Raw genomic sequence first — 17791 nt, forward strand, 5'->3', positions numbered from 1 at the left:
TAATGGCGGCTTTTGCAAAACAGCATGATGAAAATCTGTATGATTTTTTTTCTCGAAAGTCTTGACATAACAAAGAAATGTTCCAGAACAAAAAGTATTGAGAATCTTCTAAAGAATACGTGTGATTTTTTTCAAAAATTTTCTAGCTATTTTACCACCCTAATACACACATATACACACACGCGGACATATTTTATTTCGAACTTAAATTTTACTTTGTTGGAATTGAAGTGAAAACTCTCCGTGATTATCAATTTAGTCCTTTTGATGAAAAAATTTCCACCAATGCAAAAAAATACTGATTGCCTCAGTTTCAATTTGCCAATAGAAATTTTGTAATCAAGCACTTTCGAATAGTCTGTTATACGTTTACAGACAATGCGATTATACTGCCTTTCTATATTTTTGTAGTCCCTGGCTCTTTTTCGTCATTCCTGTTTTGGGTTATTTTATTACAAGACGATGCCGCGTCTTTAGATATTCTGCAATAACAAACATCGACAAGTCTGATGATACAATCAGAGAGAGAGCTGATGAGAAAGAGCGAAGGCATGGATTTTTATTTCTAATGTTTCAGAATCCGGACTACATCTCAAGATATATATAGAAAAAATCTAACCTTTCTAAATATTTTTACCATCAATCCGAACGTTGTTGACAATTTTCGGTTTTTTTTCCGTTACACAACACTCTTGGATTCCTCGGTCTTTATCTCTTTCTTCTTCACTTTTTTCTCACCACTTTCACTAAAACATTGTACTGCTTTTATTTATTTTCTACAGAACCGGAAAAAATTGGAACAGTTTCGGTGAATTGTAACATTCGCGATCTTTATAACCTCATTTAGTTAGCATTGAAATAACACACCATACGTCATATCATAACGGAAATATATAGGTATATACTTGTACTACCGACCGGGATATCGGTGAACTGTCAAATCGCGATCTTTATAACCTCATCATCTATCAGCATAAACAACACACCATACGTCATACGACATGAAAATATATAGATATATATTGGTATTATGGCACCAGAAAAAAAATATATCGGTATATAAAATGTATTATGGCACCAGATTTGTCACTAGATATAAAACAAATAAACATCAAAAATGTGTGCGAAAATCCGACCCATTTTTTGATGCAATTAAAAAATAAATAATTAATATCTCTTCAACGCGTCAACCCACAGAGTTCGATGAGGTCGCAATCGAAAGAAAAAAAATAATAAAAAATATGTCAACGTATAATATTCTCCGAAATGATATAGTTAATTAATTATTGAAGAAACAAATTTTGAAAATTTTCGAAAACAATTGGAAACGCTATCGCTCCGGTAAAGAGTCTCTGGCAGCAACTCGTCATATCTTATAAATGTACTTGTCTCAGAGTCGCTGCCGCGACTCTAGATTGGGAAAAGTACATTGAAGGTCCCTTATTTGCTGATAATTTCATGAAAAAGATTATCCCATGAAAAATGTTCGTATGAGAATGGAATCTATAAAAATGTACTAAGCAAATAATTCATAGAAATTTATACTAAAATCCTATAACCGTCATAACATAAATGAGGAACTTTCGAGAAAAAAGGCGTGATATCGAACCATAAACTTCCCCTAGGGAAAAAAAGGTTAGGACAAGTACATTGATGGTCTCTTGTTTCTGGATGACATAGAAAAAAGATTTAGAACCAGGAAAAAAATTCTATAAAAATAATAAACGAAAAATTGAAAAGTTCAAAAAAATTCAACAAAAATAAAAAACAATCGAAAAAATTCTGTAAAGAAAAATAAAAAAATTTCAAAAAAATTCATAAATATTGAAGACATTGAAAAATGTACTATCCAAGTTACATGTAGTATAAAAATGTATGATATCAATTGGAGGCCAAGTTTTTATTGATAATTTGGAATATTTATCCTACAAATTGGAAACTTTAATGAAATTCATGATAATTATTTTCACGAAAAAAGTTAATGAAAAAAAAAGTCATAACGGAAGTTACGTGCAGTACTAAAATGTATTATATCAATTCGAGATCAAGTATTTATCGGTTATTCGATGTTACGTCCTGAAGGGACGAACGTAATTGGGAAATTTACTTAGTTTTCGCTGCCACCAACCTACACAGAGTGTAGGATTTTTGAAATGTGAAATATTTAGTAGATCTTTTGTTTGGTCTAAACGAAATTAAAGTAATTGGATAATTATGGGAATAACCGAAATATTGAAGTGATTAAGTAATCGAAATAATTTAAGAGATAACGAAAGGGTGCCTATATGGTCCCGTACGGGCCCCGAAGCAGGAGATTGGGTCGCTCAAATAATTATTAACCGGGAAATCAGATTTATTGACATGGAAGTAGAAGGTTTGACGAGAACAGAAATAGTTGTGAAATGTATGCGAAAAGGAAAGATACAAAAGGTTTACATCACACGAACGGGAACATTTCTCCCATTCCGCTCCGCACACAATAACCGCGCCTTCGTTTGACGCGCGGTTCACACACACGCACAGAATTAACTTGGTTTTATGAAGAATAACAAATTGAGAAATAAACTTAACAAAAGGGTGCACGCAAAAGTCTGCAAGACTCGGCAAAAGAACGTCCGTGAGGCAAGGGGCAGTGTGTTGCTCACTTCGCGTTTGTTAACGGAAAACAGACTTATGATTCTCTGTGCGGTTCACCAATCTTTCAGGATTTACTACCCCGCCGCGAGCTTGCTGAATTACGGAGTTATCCACGTGGACGACCGAGAGTCACTTAAGAGCAAACGGAACTGATGTACAAAAATCCTCGCCACGGCGACGAGAGCTCGAAAGCGATCGTCGTGACGGGGTTTTCAGCATCTCAGCACTTTAGTCGTTCCCATGGATAGGTCCCTCGAACTCGCGATCAGGCGATGCTGATCGGGCGGATTCCGAGGGCTTCCGGCCAGCGGCGACACGAGGCAACGCACATAGGTCGCACTCAAGGACGCTCCGTTGTCAAGTCGCGCAATTGTCGGAGAAGGCCGTCGTCACGAACCGCGTATATTGAAATCACACGCGGGACGTGACATCGAAATATAATCTCCGGCGACAAATGAGCATTGAGAATCCTTGTCGGGCTCACAACGTTTTATCAAAATTACTAAAAAATTAATGGAAATAAAATCATTAAAAATTCACATGAAAGTCATTCGTTACTTCAACAAGGTACACACTTTAAAGAATCGATTCCCCTCCGACTTTCAGGATCCCCTGGTATTATTCACAACATTCAACTTCGATTGGATCGGTACAAATTATGTTCAAATACGTCTTAAACGTACTTGTCCGGCCCATCACTTTTTATTCAAATTGCTCATTCGAAAACAAATCAGGGCTGTTCTATAATGATAAATATAATAAAATGGATAAAAATAAAAATAATATCTCCAAGTAATTTGAACTTGATTGTTCGCAAGTTCGTATAGCAATATCCACTTCTCATTTTCTTCAGTGAACACATACCATTCGGTAAGAACCAATGAAAATGAGAAATAATCAGGCGCATTACTAGAAATTTTCGAACCTACTCAACCATGCAATGTTTTTTTTCTATAGTCACGTACACATTTTGATAAATATCACTAGTCGAGTACGACACGTGGATTCCTGGAACTTGTAGAAAAATGATTTTGTTGTGAATTATGACTCCATATAATATAAATAGATTAATCAACTTCATCTTTCATTTTCGTTTCATTTTGACAAGAGCGATTCGAAGGAAAATTATTTTCTCGGGAATTATTGTTCCTTAATATGAACACATGCATTAACTTCGTTTTTGATTTGTTTTCGAATGAGCAATTTGAATAAAAAGTGATGGGCCGGACAAGTACGTTTAAGACGTATTTGAACATAATTTGTACCGATCCAATCGAAGTTGAATGTTGTGAATAATACCAGGGGATCCTGAAAGTCGGAGGGGAATCGATTCTTTAAAGTGTGTACCTTGTTGAAGTAACGAATGACTTTCATGTGAATTTTTAATGATTTTATTTCCATTAATTTTTTAGTAATTTTGATAAAACGTTGTGAGCCCGACAAGGATTCTCAACGCTCATTTGTCGCCGGAGATTATATTTCGAATAACCGATAAATACTTGATCTCGAATTGATATAATACATTTTAGTACTGCACGTAACTTCCGTTATGACTTTTTTTTTCATTAACTTTTTTCGTGAAAATAATTATCATGAATTTCATTAAAGTTTCCAATTTGTAGGATAAATATTCCAAATTATCAATAAAAACTTGGCCTCCAATTGATATCATACATTTTTATACTACATGTAACTTGGATAGTACATTTTTCAATGTCTTCAATATTTATGAATTTTTTTGAAATTTTTTTATTTTTCTTTACAGAATTTTTTCGATTGTTTTTTATTTTTGTTGAATTTTTTTGAACTTTTCAATTTTTCGTTTATTATTTTTATAGAATTTTTTTCCTGGTTCTAAATCTTTTTTCTATGTAACAGTTTCCTTACCAAAAAATACACTGCGTGTACCTTCCTTGATATTTCAAACGCTTTCGACAATGTCGACCCCGGTATCCTCTGCTCTCAACTAAAAAACTTAGGCCTCCCTTGGTCCTACTGCAAATTCATCTATAATCTCACATCCTACCGCTCCATACACTTTTCCGTTGCAGGCCAATTTCACGGTCCTTACCACTCTTACAAAGGTGTCCCACAAGGATGCATCCTTAGTCCTCTCTTATACATAATTTATACTAACTCGTTAGAAAATCACCTCCACCCTAAGAGCTCGTGCCTTCAATTCGCCGACGACGTAGCTATCTTTTCATCCGCTTCCTCACTTCAAGAAGCCACCTCATCAGTTCAGTCCAGCCTCGACAATATTTCCTCTTATCTGTTTTTTCTAGGCTTATCCGTAGAGCCCTCTAAATCGAAATTCATTCTTTTCTCCCGCAAACTCGTTAACAACGCCCTCTTACACGTTACCATCAACGCCTCTCCTATCCCGATCTGCACATCAGCCAAATTCTTAGGCGTGACTTTCGATCAACGTCTCACTTGGACACCCCACCTCTCCACCCTCCTCTCTAAATGCAGAAACCTTCTCAACATTCTCAAATGTCTTCGCTCTACGTGGTGGGGCGCGGACCCTTCCACCCTTCTTCGCATCTACCGCGCCCTTATCAAGAGACTCGGCAGAGTCTCGGGACAAGTACATTGACAGCTCTGTCGTCTGCTGGCCTGAGGCTCTCGCCGAGACTATATTTTCTCTGAATAAAACGATTCGCCGTGGTGGGGGTAAAATTGGCATGCGATTTTCTTTAATTACGAAACTCATGAGTTCTGTACGGCTTTGAAAATTGAACTTTCAGCTAATTAAGAAGTTCTCTGTCGAATGAAACCAAAATCAGCATGATCGGTGTCGTAATTGCTGAGAAAAAACTTTGCACGGGCTTAAGATTATGCAAAAGTTACTAACACATTCGGGATTCGACGTATCTGTATACGCGTACTCTGACCGCTACAAGCATAGGCTCCTTGGCCCCCATGATCACCAATTCCCGGTGAGAATATTCTTGTTCCAACCAATGAGCAATGAAAAAAATCCTGGGCCAATTACATCAAAGTTTGAAATGGCATGCGCAAGCATATAGCATGTGCATATTTCAGTTCTGACTATGAATGTACAATATATATGACGTGAACTTCAGAACGTAGCACACGGCGCAGCACAACTGGTAACAGCAGTCATAAATCAATCAATATACATATATATATGGGTACAAACCATGTGTCAGTTTTTGATCGTAAAAATAGAGTTTCGACATTACGAAGTGCGTGCGGGATAAATAAAAAAATAATTTTCATCATCTAAAGAAGTGCAGATTACTATTTATGTTGTTATTTGTGATATATTAAACCGGTATCAAAGCGTAAATGTAGTCTGTGATGTGTGTGTGAAAAAGAATATAAAAAATGCGCGATGCATATGTCAACGAAACTTTTCAAGATTTCATTATTTCGTTCGATTGGAAATAATTGTTAACTGATATAATCCTTCAATTAAACCAGAGTACGAAAAATATTGTCCAGTGCGAATATATCGTCAGTGGCGTGGTTATATGTCAAGGTTATATATACGAATAAATAGAACTAAAATACTCGCAACTGTTAGAATATTAGTAACTTTAATTGAATAAATGTTTTCTAATTTATATCTTGTGTTGTCATTATTTTTGAACATCCCCATAATTTGCTTGATATTCAGTTTGGCTCTGCCCTCTCCGATCCTTGTTTTCAACCCATCAGTTTGCAGCGGATCGATTCATATTATTAATTCGTTGCCTAATATGTGTCTTATGAATTTCTACTCCTTCATGATGATTGTGGTAACATGATTCGAGAGGTTTCTAACCATGATCTTGAATTGCACATTTTATAAATCAGATTTTCAAAAAAAAGTCTGGTCTTGGTATAGTGTGTAGTTATTCTAATTAAAAAATTGATTATAAAAGTCTTCAGTTGCTCATTTATGGATAGATTTGAAATTGCTGTCTTCGAAGCTCATTGCGCAGATACATTGAACCGCAGCAGATACCTGCGAACTCTGAAATTTTTGTGGATAAATATATATGCGAACGGATCACCCCTTATCTTTGATTATGGTAATATATAATGGAATTTGGTTCGGAAAGCTTTTAAGTATTCCTTTTCAAATAGTATTGAAGTTTATATGACTGATATACAGCGAATACTTCCAAACTTTGATATTTCTGTGTTGCAGCATGTGTGCCAATCATTCAAATCATTTACTCCAACCGTATCATGTAATCTAGAAAATTCATCACAAAAGTCTGCTGCTTTCCTAAATACTTCAATTTTTTTTTTCTACTCTATTCTGAGTTTTTGAATTTCTAAATTCATTCTGAAATGGTTTTCCTTAAACGTCTTTGAATTCTGTTGCTTTGTTGAATCAAGTTCGCTTAGTTTTTTTGCTGCTTTGAGTTCTGGCATAATAAATGTTAGAAGTTTTCGGGTACTTTTTTTCAGGAACTATCAAACTGTGGATAATTGGACTTCAGCGGCCACTTGCAAACTTTGGAAATATATTTCACTGGGGGCACATTTTGGATGAGATGAAATCTCTAGATTCAGAATGCAAAAGCGACATTTAAAGTGGGCAAATCTGTTGGATTTTCCGTGTTCTTTCATTTGAATTTTGAAGAAAAGGGATAAATAAAATCTGTTCTATTAAGGATATCTTTACGTCAGTTCTTTCTTCGTTCAAAGACTTGGAAAAAATTGCCAAAGGCCAAGGACAGACCGGTGACAAAATATTTCCAGTACAATTTTGCCGAAAAATAGATCTTTTATCGCGGAAACCAACGTTATAAGCCGAAAATCATATTACAGCCCACGAGACGCATTTCTTCACTCTTTTGGGTTCCTATTACACAAAACATATGAGAAGATAAGGGGGAAAATCACCAACGTGGAAGAAAAAACCAGTGCCGAAATATTTCCAGTACAATTTTGACGAAAAATAGGTCCTTTTTTGTGGAAACCAACGTTATAAGCCGAAAATCATATCTCGGCCCCCAACCCGCTTTCTACCATTCTCTTGGGTTCCCAATAAGCATAGCATATTAGAGTAGAAGAAAAAAAATAGCCCAAGTCCATGGACAGACCTGTGACGGAATATTTTCTGTACAATGTTGACGAGAAATTTGTTGTTTTTCGTGGAAACCAACGTTATAGGCCGAAAATCATATTACGGCCCACAACACGCATTTCTTCATGCTCTTGGGTTCCCAATAGACAAAACATATTAGAAGATAAGGAGAAAAATCACCAAAGTCCAAGACCAAACCAGTGTCTAAATATTTTCAGTACAATTTTGAAGAAAAATTGGTCTTTTACGCGGAAACCAACATTATAAACCGAAATTAATTTCTCAGGCCTCGTCCCGGATTCCTCCATGCTGTTGAGTTCCTAATAGGCATAACATATTAGAGTATAAGAGAAAAAATCGCCAAAGTTCAAGGGCAGACTTGTGACGAAATATTTTCACTACAATTTTTACGAAAAATTGGTTTTCTATGGTGGAAACCAACTTTATAAGCCGAACATCATACCTAGGGAAAATAAGATTGTGAAAAGTACATTGATGGTCCCTTATTTGCTGATAATTTCATGAAAAAGATTGTCCCATAAAAAAATGTTCGTATGAGAATGTAATCTATAAAAATGTACTAAGCAAATAATTCATAGAAATTTAAACTAAAATCCTATAACTGTCATAACATAAATGAGGAACTTTTGAGAAAATCGAAATATTTTCAGTACAATTTCGACGAAAAATAGGTCTTTTTTCGTGAAAACCAACGTTATACGCCGGAAATTATAAACAATTCATAGAAATTTAAACTAAAATCTTATAGTCATCTGAACATAAATAAGGATCTTTTGAAAAAAAAGACGTGATATCAAACCATAAACTTCCCCTAGGGAAAAGAAAGGTTGGGACAAGTACATTGATGGTCCCTCGTTTGCTGATAATTCCACCCATAAAAAAAACTTTAAACAAAATTTTTTTTTAATTGTAAAAAAAATTTTTTCATAAAAAAAAATACAGAACAATTCGAAAAAAATTTTACAGATCTTGAAAAAACGTTATATTAAAAAAAAACTAATCTGCATCTATTTTTTAACGTGTCAAAAGAATCAAATAACAAGTAAAAAATAATAAACCGAACAATCGCCCTTGAAATCATTTTGGAAACCGATGCCTCATTCTTCTTATTTGATTCGAACAGCTAAATCAATTGAAAAAAATCCCATCTAATTTACGTGCAACATTAAAATTTATTATATCAATTCGAGGCCAAGTATTTTCTAATGAATTGAAAAAAATTACCATTTGAATTACGTGCAGCACTAAAATTTATGATATCAATCGGTGGACAAGTATTTTATTAGTAACTCCAAATTTTGACATTATTGAATTGTTCTAAGAAGCTTTCAAATCCAAAAGAATCACATGCAAGCTAGTCATTTCTAACTCTATGGTGGCAGAGACTTATAAGAAAATCGATTCTTCTCAGACTTTCAGGTTCCTTTGGTATTATTCACAAAATTCGACGTCGATTGGATCCATACAAATTATGTTTAAATAAGTGTTAAAAGTACTTGTCCGGCCCATCACTATTGATTCAATAAAGAATCAATCATAAAAAAACGAAATGGCACGGCAGAATCTCGTTAAAAGTTTGTTGAAATGCGATTCATTATTAATTTAATGTTCTTAATAATAGTATAGGTTAGTTCTTATTCCGAATGGAACTCGTTCGCTGGAAGAATAAGTGGAAAGTAAAAATTGCCGTCATCGAATGTAAACTGCAGAGTTATTTTGGAAGCTTGAACAGATACATTATGTACAATTTTTTTCATTTATCAATGCACAATAATATCCCTTCTATATTGCGGAATAATTTGTTTCCGTTTTTTATTAAATTAGTGCAATTAAGTAAAAATTACTTGAAGATAATTCTCTCAATTCTCTCTGCATGAATACTTGTGATCCATCAGTTCTAGACAAGCCCTGACTTCTATTTGGATAACCAATTTAAACGGAATGTGATGGGCCGGACAAGTACTTTTAACACTTATTTAAACATAATTTGTATGGATCCAATCGACGTCGAATTTTGTGAATAATACCAGAGGAACCTGAAAGTCTGAGAAGAATCGATTTTCTTATAAGTCTCTGCCACCATAGAGTTAGAAATAACTAGCTTGCATGTGATTCTTTTGGATTTGAAAGCTTCTTAGAACAATTCAATAATGTCAAAATTTGGAGTTACTAATAAAATACTTGTCCATCGATTGATATCATAAATTTTAGTGCTGCACGTAATTCAAATGGTAATTTTTTTCAATTCATTAGAAAATACTTGGCCTCGAATTGATATAATAAATTTTAATGTTGCACGTAAATTAGATGGGATTTTTTTCAATTGATTTAGCTGTTCGAATCAAATAAGAAGAATGAGGCATCGGTTTCCAAAATGATTTCAAGGGCGATTGTTCGGTTTATTATTTTTTACTTGTTATTTGATTCTTTTGACACGTTAAAAAATAGATGCAGATTAGTTTTTTTTTAATATAACGTTTTTTCAAGATCTGTAAAATTTTTTTCGAATTGTTCTGTATTTTTTTTTATGAAATAATTTTTTTTACAATTAAAAAAAAATTTTGTTTAAAGTTTTTTTTATGGGTGGTTAGAACATGTATAGAATACGGCTCTCTAACAATTCCTTTCAAATCACACTCCATCACCCCCAAACTAGAGATACTACAACGTAAAGCTCTCCGCCTTAGTTTAGGACTTCGCAATTCTACTCCAAACAATGTTGTCTTAGCGGAATCAAACGAGCCCTTCCTCCATCACCGCCTCAAATTCCTATGCGACAAATACTTTCTCAGGTCACTCGCTCACTCTAACCACCCTCTTCTCACTTATCTAGATCACATCATGACTTCTCTGAGACTGCAGCAAGAGACAGGAAACATCTCTCACGTTCCAATTATTGCTTCATATAGACGACTCCTCCATCTCAAATCCTCCATCGAATCTTCTCCCTTCCCTCCTATCTACTCTATCCCTCCTTCCTCTTCCATCCCCCCTTCTACAATCGATATCGACACCGGTGCCGCCATAAAAATATCTGAATCCCCTCGCGCTGAGTTTCTCTCGATCTTCTCTCCCACCGACTCGATTTACTTTTATACCGATGGCTCTAAATCTGGCCCAAGCAACAACGTAGGCTTCTCCATTTATTGCCCTCGCCTGAGACTATCGAAAAAATTCAAAATTTCCTCCAATGCATCCATATTTTCAGCGGAAGCCCTCGCCATCCTCCAAACCATCAAGTTTATAATCGCCAATAATATTAGTAAATCTCACATATTCACAGACTCACTGAGCTCCCTGCTATCAATCTCACCAGGTACTCCACTCCGAAAGACCTCTTCAATTATCATCGAAATTCTCCTCGCTCTCCACAAAGCTCTCGAACTAAACCTATGCATCACTCTCGTCTGGATTCCCGCCCACATGGGGATAACAAGCAATTAAAAGGCTGATCTTCTGGCCAAATCAGCGATCTCGAACGGTGAACCTCTCGAAGTTCGCCTCCCAGCCTCCGACTTTTTTCCCCTTGTCAAAAAAAAGTGCATAGAATCTTCTCATCAATTACTTTCTTACACTGGTACATTCAAAGGAACTCTATACTTCAAGTATTTTTATAATGGTCAAAACAAACCTTGGTTCTCTAAACACATGCACCTCAACCGCGACTCCATCATTACCATCACCAGGATGCGCACAAATCACTACAACCTCCAAGCCAGTCTATTTCGGAAAAACCTCACTCAATCCCCCTCTTGCCTTTGCGGCCAGGATACGGAGGATTTAAACCACGTTTTCTGGGCTTGCCCCCGTTTCGAACGACAACGACAACCCTTCCTTCAAGCCCTCAGCACTCTTAAAATTTTTCCGCCTCACAATATTGAATCTTTAATCGCCGATCCTTCGGCCAAGCTACTCTCCCACATAGTCCGCTTCCTCAAAAGTATCGAAATTAAAATCTGACCTATAACTACAAAACTCTACACACTCCATTTAAAATTCGCGCTCGGCGCCTCTGGTCTCTGCCTTTAACCTATAAGGAACTACACAAACATGGCCGTATGGTCTCAAACTCTCTGAAGTAGAGGCCGGAGCCAGCACAGAACGAAAGAAGAAGAAGAAGAAGAAGACGTTAGTAGTAAGGCTATACCAGTTCTAACTCAGGGATCTCAGGGGGGAGCGGGGACGGGGGAGCGCGGGGACCGTTGTGGGGCTGCATGGTATGTGGAGGGGGAAGGTTCTCGGACAGCGGGGGTGCGGCGGCACTTTGATGACAAAAGATTGCCGCACTTCTCGAATGACTGATTTATGTTTCCGGTGTGATCATCAGATTGCATTGGACGGAATTTTCTTTTGAAAAAGTGACCTGCTCTTTTCGAAAATGATCTCAATTATCGGACCAAAGCACTACTCTAATGACAAATTTATGTGTCCTACATATTTTTGCATTCCTGAGATGGTGCTAGTTTCCATGAGATTTCTTTTTCAAAATGCCCCTCCCCCGACTTTTCACTTGAGACTTGTATCTTTGAAAAAATATATTGTTATTCCGAGAATTGCACGTCACACGACGTCTAATGATAAATGTCCAGTGTTACATATCTCTACATTCCTGAGACGGCGCAAGATCCGACGAGATTTCTTTTTCAAAATGCACCTGCCCTTCCCCGAACTTTTGACTTGAGAGTTGTTTGAATGTTTTCCGAGAAAAAAAAAATTTTCACATCGAACGCTTATTCTGAAAGTAAACGTCGCGATGGAAAGGTGTGCTAGTATGTATGCTATCCATCCAGCAAAAGATCCATCGACATTAACGGAAAATGAACTTGAGTCATTGCCGAAGGCTTTGCTTTTAAAGTACTATAGTAATTCTATTCCTACGTTATGGGATCGTTTACCCAAGTATTTGCAGTGTGATGCTGATGTGCAATCATATCAATTGTGTTTCGATCATTTCAATCAACCCTGGGTGCGAACTCATGTTGATTCAGCTAGACCCAGACGTAGAAATTGTGAAAAGTGCTCGATTATGGAACGACTTGTAAACATCTATGGGACTTTACGGATAAAAAATCCCTGTGAAATGACATCGGAGGAGCTCCAAATTATATCTCCAACCATCTTCAAGGAATACTTTGGTGAATATACAGATATTCTGTGGGATCGTTTACCCGAATACTACAAATCCGATAGTGAGATTGCATTATTACGTCGTTGCGTTGAACATTGGAATGTATCATCGATGGACGACCATATTGACGGTCCTGCTCCACAACGTCGAAATTGTAGGAAATGCTGTGAACGTGTTTGAACAAGTTTAGAATGCACGTGTTCATAACGTCGGCGGAATCAAAGAGCCTGTACAGAAAAAAGGACCACCGGAAGAGATTGCATCGATTCCAATATAGATCACGTTTGAACCTGTTTGAAAGCGTGTGGAAGGGGATGGTTCAGTTTTGGGGTAGGGATAGATGGAAAAACTACAAATAGCAGAGTCCAGAAGAAAAAAGCATCACTTCACGTCTTCGTAAAGTTGAGTCAAGACTTGCTCTTTAAAGAAAATCTCAAAAAACTATATCCATAATGGAGTTCTCCGCCATCAACAATATCATTGCAAAGTCAGAGTATCTCCCCGCCAAGAAGCTGAAAGAACTCCAAGTCAACGAGGAATATCTCATCTCGGACGTGAGGACAGCAAATACCAAATGGGGAAAAAGATACGTCGCCGAAATCAGGAATGAATTCACCGTATTCCTGCCACCGCGAGTTGTCAAGGCATTCGACCAGAATCCAGCGGTATTCGAGAAACTTCTGGAAACGGCTCATTGTGGACAACTATACATGAAATATCTCGGTGGTGATTGGAACGCTATTGAATTTTCTCAAAGAGATTTCTAATATTCTCAACGCAAAAATGTATATATCTGAATCACCGATGAAATGTATGTTGAAGGAGGAGGAGGAGGAGGAATATTGTATAAATAAAATTACACATTTATGAAAAAATTGTTTTGTTTATTCCAAGATCCCTCTATTACATAATGCATGATATACGTATAACCAGCTTTGCAAAGATTTTACATTCTTCGTTGCACAATTAAATTTCGATTCGTTGATGTGGTGGTGATGGTCGCATTTCGATGGACTTTTCGGCAGTTTTTTCAACGATGGGCAGTCCAAAGTCTCCAAATCGACAATCTCCGTTGACAGATCCAAAAAGTTCGTCAGCCATAAAGACTTTTCGCAGCCTTTTACGAAGATGGTATGAGCGCCGCGTAAGATAGTTTGAATTATTCCTCTTGCCGCATCGTATGGTATAACACCAAAATCCCATGACAATCCATGAAAATTACGTTCCAGCCATTTGTTTGTCGTTTTATACTTTGTCGGCAGAGAATCCCATGCATACGGTGGTGCGAAGAAAAGTGTGAGAGGTTCAGCATTCTTCGCGTCCGCACGAATGATTGAAATTTCTTTGAGTATAAACTCATTGATGGGTCCTTTGAAGCCTTGTAGATCGATGACAAAATCCATGATGACTGTTGGCCGAAGAAGTTGATGGTACGGTTTTATACCAATTTTCTCACCCCACCACTCACAGGATTGTATTCAACGATGCGATCGTGTAGAATGAGGCAGTATGCGCATGTTTGTGCTGGAATATTTGTGCTTGTTTCAAATTCGAGGCGCACATCAACAGGTCCAGACTTGAGAGAATCGTTCTGTTTCGAGCAGTCAATCACAATGAGAGGTGCAAATTTGAGAAAATCCGCTTTTGTAAGCCATGGTTCGGCCTCCTTATTGTAGTACATCGGTTGAAAGTTTGTATACATATCGTACAGTACTGCATACTGATTTTGTTCTATATTCAAATTCATATTACCATAAGGATAACATTGTGAATGCAAGTATAATTTTACATCAGTAACGTTGCAATGATCAAAATTACTCGCATTTTGCCTCTTATTATTCTTTCGTCCTGTTTGGAATGCCAGGATCACATATCGAGGTTTTTCCAGCTGCGTTGATGTCTTGACTGACCACACGTGTTTCGATGTCGCCGGTAACATTGGATATTCATACAATTCCCACGTACGAAAACTCATTGGAATTGGGGTATCTTTGGCGATGAATTTCAGCAATTGAATTTTCCGTTTATCGGCCACGGTGACGTATGGAACGAGCCATTCAATTTTTCGTAGTGTAATTTTATAATCTTCAGCGGCTGGTTGAACTATGGCATTATCATCGGAACGTGATCTAGTCAAAATCAATTCGTGCTTTGCATTCACCACCATTTTTCGATAATCTTCAGCAAATCCCAGCAGCATGCTCAGTGGTATTATGCATACGTCAAAGTTGCCTGCTACGTCTACAATTTGTTTAGTCTCCTCAACATCGAGCCAACCGGTGTTCTCAAGCATTGCACTTCTCGCCGACGAATGAGATGTATATCCTTTGATGAGAGATGTGATTCCCACATTTTTATTACGATCGATTTCAACGGCGTTAAGTTCATAACGCACTTCCTCGAATAAATGACAAATGGCATTGTTAACGAAATTCGTTGCAGCTAACACTGTACCATCCGGCATTGTCAGTTTGCCGCAAATGTGAATTGAACTTTTACTCGGTAGAATTGATAAATCTTGATGCTGGATTGAAATACGTATTTCATCACTATTGTTGGATGTTGACGATGCGTATGGTTGATGTGCATGAACCTCATAATGTATGATGGATTCGTCAAACATGACGGGTGTCTGGATGTTTACGATTTCTTCCTCCATTGCAGGCAGCAGATGCACAACGAGCAAAGCAGATAATTTCTCACACGCGAACTCCACGAATTTTGAGACCCAAACTCTTCAATAGCAGAAGGTTTTGAGGTGTTAGCTCTTTGAGCGTTGATCGACGACTGGTTTCGCGATCCCATGTTGGCTTATTAATATTGCCAATACGATGATTGTAAATTATGCCCATTGAGATTTTATATGAAGTCTTATGGTGATGACTTCACCGCGGAAATTGATCAAATCTCCGTCTTGATCGACAATACGAAGCTGTATATTGTCAATGCGACGAGTTGTGATTGGTAGATAAATGACGCTCGACGGTACTTCGATGATTTTATAGCCGGCCGGTACAGATGGGAAAAATTCGTGAATTGTATGAACTTTTCGCCCGTTGATGTATGCACCAGTGGTTATGTTACACTCGACTCGAATGGCGTTCACTTTGAGAATGGATACGGGTAGATCGGACACATGTCTTTTATTGGGCTCCAATCGACGCGACGTAAAACCCAGCAAAGGTCCAATCGAATTTTTGGATGTAAAATCAATCGATTGATTACACTCAATTTCACTGCGTAGCGTATAATTATTCGGCTTAAGCTGAATTTGTATGTTTTTAGATGCCAACTCAGTTTTCAAATATTTTTCAATATCTTCAATTTCATAGCTGCCCGTTGGAATGGTCACCACATGATTTCCAACGTGAAATTCATTGCAACCAATGTCGATATTTGGAATCGAATTGAATGTGAGCAGCTCGACGAGTCCAAGAGTATAATTTTTGTCGGGCGATAGTTCGATGGGTGGAAAAAATTGTGCCTCGAGTATGGAGGATGATCCAGTAATGGTGATCGTCAAACTATCATCCATGATGCTCGCAGATTTAGAACTAAACACGCAGCTCCATAGTCCTCATTTATATAGTGCATAATTGTCTCGTCGATTTAGTTGTCCACACAAAAATTTCAAGCATAAATGCCCGCATATTATTGTATCGTATTCCTCATACTTTTTATAATTGTATTTCACGCTACCAACATTGAAGTATCTCATGAGTTCGGGTGGAGGTGAGAGATTACCGAAGCTGTCAAAGTATGTGACTCGTTGACCATTCTTTTTATATGCAACCCAGTGTGTCCCAGGGCCCACATTCTCATCCAAATTCACGATTGCTGATTCTTGCTTGAGTGGTCCATTTTCAGGTAAAGTGTCACGCATGAAAACGCCACGAAAGTTACGAATTTTCATGGCTCTCGCATACTTTAGCAGATCGATGTCGGTGAGTGGTTGATGTGGTAGCGTGATTATACGTTTTTTGTCCCGAGGTAAAGAGCCAAACCCTGTTTGTATGGTTTCAGATGTAAACCTTTACCCAAAGCGATGGCCTCGAGTGTTCGGTTGTGACGTTTACTTTCCTCCAATTCCTTTTTAGCCGCTTGAGCAGCATTTACAGCTTTGACTATTGCAGCACTTCCACCAGACAGTGCATCAATGGCGCTAAGGCCGGCAAAGATGGGTACGAGGAAGGGCAATAAACCGCCGATTTTGCGAGGTACAGGTAGAACCCGAGGCGTGCGTACTTTAACACCTTTAACACTGGCACGCGCACCTTTCAATGCTGACATGACGATTTCACGGGGGTCACCACTACGAACCATGGCTTTCTTTGCAGCACTGATGATCTTTTTCAGGCGAACACTTTTTTTGGTCTTTTTCGTCACTCCTTTCCTACCTAGACCAAATTTCTTTTTCGCCTTCATAATGTTTGTCACGGCCCAAGCACTTGCTCTTTCACCAAGACTTGCGTCTTTCGAGGTTACACATTGCCAGGCTTGTTCAGCCAAAATTTTATCCGCCAGATGTCGTGCTTCCAAGTTTTCACGATTTTTCGAATATGCGATATCGTGTTCTTTACACGCAGCGTCCAGCGCGTTTATACCAGGATCACCACGAGCAAGACGTTTGATCAATTTCGTACCAGGTCCACAATATTGATAGCCCGGTAGATGTAGTTCCACGGGGAGATTGTTGATTATACTGTTTACCAAACCTTTACCAGGTTTATCATGTACAATCATCACTCTGCAGTGTTTACAACTCGACTGACTATTCCAACATTATAAAGTTGCATTTATATGATTTTTTCAATCAGTCGCATGCGAGATGAAGTCGAAGAAACAAGTTTCGAGCGGTCAACTCCCCATAATAAATTTCGATGAATTTATTGTTGGAGCGGGTAGTGTGAAGAAGCGTCATGGAAACTTACTACCTAACAGCATTCGAGCCGTAT

At 37.6% G+C, this 17791-nt stretch overlaps 1 protein-coding gene across 3 annotated transcripts in view; it reads right to left on the reverse strand.

Moving 5' to 3' along the window:
- inaD (inactivation no afterpotential D) overlaps positions 1 to 17791 on the reverse strand; it is a 2962486-nt gene that overhangs the window by 742076 nt on the left and 2202619 nt on the right. The window lies entirely within an intron of this gene.

Source organism: Venturia canescens, chromosome 9 (assembly GCF_019457755.1).
Source record: "Venturia canescens isolate UGA chromosome 9, ASM1945775v1, whole genome shotgun sequence".
Lineage (NCBI taxonomy): Eukaryota > Metazoa > Arthropoda > Insecta > Hymenoptera > Ichneumonidae > Venturia > Venturia canescens.